The following is a 3,203-nucleotide window of genomic DNA, read 5'->3' as shown; positions in this document are numbered from 1 at the left end:
TGATGGATTCATCCATGCATTTCCCAGTCTCTAGGACTATGAAATCAGCAGGGATGTAATGGTCTACAACTTTTACCAGAACATCCTCTACAAGTCCATAAGCTTATTTTCTTGAATTGTCTGCCATCTCTAGTGAGATTTTTGCAGCTTGCACCTCAAAGATCCCTAACTTCTCCATTACAGAGAGAGGCATGAGGTTCACACTTGACCCTAGGTCACACAAGGCCTTCTTGAAGGTCATAGTACCTATGGCACAAGGTATTGAGAACTTCCCAGGATCTTGTCTCTTTTGAGGTAATTTCTGCCTAGACAAGTCATCCAGTTCTTTGGTGAGCAAAGGGGGTTCATCCTCCCAAGTCTCATTACCAAGTAACTTGTCATTGAGCTTCATGATTGCTCCAAGGTATTTAGCAACTTGATCTTCAGTGACATACTCATCCTCTTCAAAGGAAGAATACTCATCAGAGCTCATGAATGGCAGAAGTAAATTCAATGGAATCTCTATGGTCTCAGTGGGAGCCTCAGATTCCCATGGTTCCTCATTAGGGAACTCATTGGAGGCCAGTGGACGTCCATTGAGTTCTTCCTCAGTGGCGTTCACTGCCTCTCCCTCCTCTCCATATTCGGCCATGTTGATAGCCTTGCACTCTCCTTTTCGATTTTCTTCTGTATTGCTTGGAAGAGTACTAGGAGGGAGTTCAGTAATTTTTCTGCTCAGCTGACCCACTTGTGCCTCCAAGTTTCTAATGGAGGACCTTGTTTCAGTCATGAAACTTTGAGTGGTTTTAATTAGATCAGAGACCATGGTTGCTAAGTCAGAGTTGTTCTGCTTAGAACTCTCTGTCTGTTGCTGAGAAGATGATGGAAAAGGCTTGCCATTGCTAAACTTCTTCCACCATTATTGTTGTTGAAACCTTGTTGAGATCTTTGTTGATCCTTTCATGAGAGATTTGGATGATTTCTCCATGAAGAATTATAGGTGTTTCCATAGGGTTCTCCCATGTAATTCACCTCTTCCATTGAAGGGTTCTCAGGATCATAAGCTTCTTCTTCAGATGAAGCGTCCTTAGTACTGCCTGGTGCATTTTGCATTCCAGACAGACTTTGAGAAATCATATTGACTTGCTGAGTCAATATTTTGTTCTAAGCCAATATGGCATTCAGAGTATCAATCTCAAGAACTCCTTTCTTCTGATTAGCCCCATTGTTCACAGGATTCCTTTCAGAAGTGTACATGAATTGGTTATTTGCAACCATTTCAATTAGTTCTTGAGCTTCTGTAGGCATCTTCCTCAGATGAAGAGATCCTCCAGCAGAGCTATCTAATGACATCTTGGACAGCTCAGACAGACCATCATAGAAGATACCTATGATGCTCCATTCAGAAAGCATATCAGAGGGACACTTTCTGATTAATTGTTTGTATCTTTCCCAAGCTTCATAGAGGGATTCTCCTTCCTTCTGTCTGAAGGTTTGGACTTCCACTCTAAGCTTACTCAATTTTTGAGGTGGAAAGAACTTTGCCAAGAATGCATTGACTAGCTTTTCCCAAGAGTTCAGGCTTTCTTTAGGTTGTGTGTCCAACCATATTCTAGCTCCGTCTCTTACAGCAAAAGGGAAGAGCATAAGCCTGTAGACCTCATGGTCAAACCCATTAGTCTTGACAGTGTCATAGATTTGCAAGAATTCAGCTAAAAACTGATGAGGATCTTCCAATGGAAGTTCATGAAACTTGCAATTCTGTTGCATTAGAGAAACTAATTGAGGCTTAAGCTCAAGGTTGTTTGCTCCAATGGCAGGGATAGAGATGCTTCTCCCTTAGAAGTCGGGAGTAGGTGCAGTAAAGTCACCCAGCACCTTCCTTGCATTGTTGGCATTGTTGTTGTTTTCGGCTCCCATGTCTTCTTCTTTGAAGATTTCTGTTAGGTCCTCTACATAGAGTTGTGCCTTAGCTTCTCTTAGTTTTCGCTTCAAGGTCCTTTCAGGTTCAGGGTCAGCCTCAACAAGAATGCTTTTGTCTTTGCTCCTGCTCATAAAAAAAGATTAATTGATTTTCGAAAACTAAGAGTGAAAAAGAAATCAAGTGTTTTTTGAAAAAGATTTTGGAATCAGAAATTAAAAAGATATGATTGAAAACTATTTTGAAAAAGATGTGATTAGGAAGATATGATTGAAATGTTATGGTTTTAAAAAGATGTGATTGAGAAAATATGATTTGAAAAATAAATTAAAAAGATTTGATTTTTAAAAATTAATGACTTGGCTTAACAAGAAAAGATATGATTCAAACATTAAACCTTTCTCAACAGAAAAGGCAACATACTTGAAATGTTGAATCAAATCATTAATTGATAGCAAGTATTTTTGAAAATGGAAAGAAATTGATTTTGAAAAAGATTTGATTGAAAGGATATGATTTGAAAAAGATTTTATTTTGAAAAAATTTTGAAAACTTAAAAAAAATTTGAATTGAAAACAGAATCCTCCCTCTTGTGCCATCCTGGCGTTAAACGCCCAGAATGGTGCACATTCTGGCGTTTAACGCCCAAAACACTACCCTTTTGGGCGTTAAACGCCCAGCCAGGCATCCTGGCTGGCGTTTAAACGCCAGTTTGCCTTCCTCACTGGGCGTTTTGAACGCCCAACTTTTTCTGTGTAATTCCTCTGCTGTATGTTCTGAATCTTCAATTCTCTGTATTATTGACTTGAAAAGACACAAATTAAAAGTATTTTTGGATTTTTTAATAATGAGAAATAATAAAAAATGCAACTGAAATCAAATAACAATGCATGCAAGACACCAAACTTAGCAGTTTGTATACTACTAACACTAACAAGTTGAGAGTGCATATGATAAACAACAAAACACTCAAGACAAGAGAATTTAAAGATCAGAGTAAGTAAATCATCAAGTTTAAAGATCAGAGTAAGTAAATCATCAAGAACAACTTGAAGATTACTGAAGACACATGAATGAATGCAAGAAGAACAGAAACATGCAATTGACACCAAACTTAACATGAGACACTAGACTCAAACAAGAAATATTTTTGGTTTTTATGATTTTGTAATTTTTTTGGATTTTTTGAAAATTATATGGAAAAGAACATAAAGATATCAAAATTCTTAATGAGAATTCCAGGAATCATGCAATGTTAGTCTAAAGCTTCAGTCTAAAGGAATTAGACATGGCTTCATAGCCA

General features: G+C 37.7%; 1 non-coding gene across 1 annotated transcript; it reads left to right on the top strand.

Moving 5' to 3' along the window:
• Nucleotides 1-1,386: 1,386 nt before the first annotated feature.
• On the top strand, nt 1,387-1,494 carry LOC127740931 (small nucleolar RNA R71). Its single transcript, XR_008001787.1, has one exon. It is a non-coding gene; the product is annotated as a small nucleolar RNA R71 (small nucleolar RNA).
• The last annotated feature ends 1,709 nt before the right edge of the window (nt 1,495-3,203 follow it).

Source organism: Arachis duranensis, chromosome 7 (genome assembly GCF_000817695.3).
Source record: "Arachis duranensis cultivar V14167 chromosome 7, aradu.V14167.gnm2.J7QH, whole genome shotgun sequence".
Classification (NCBI taxonomy): domain Eukaryota; kingdom Viridiplantae; phylum Streptophyta; class Magnoliopsida; order Fabales; family Fabaceae; genus Arachis; species Arachis duranensis.
Note: the sequence above shows the minus strand (reverse complement) of the source record. Positions and strands in the feature narration are given on the sequence as shown.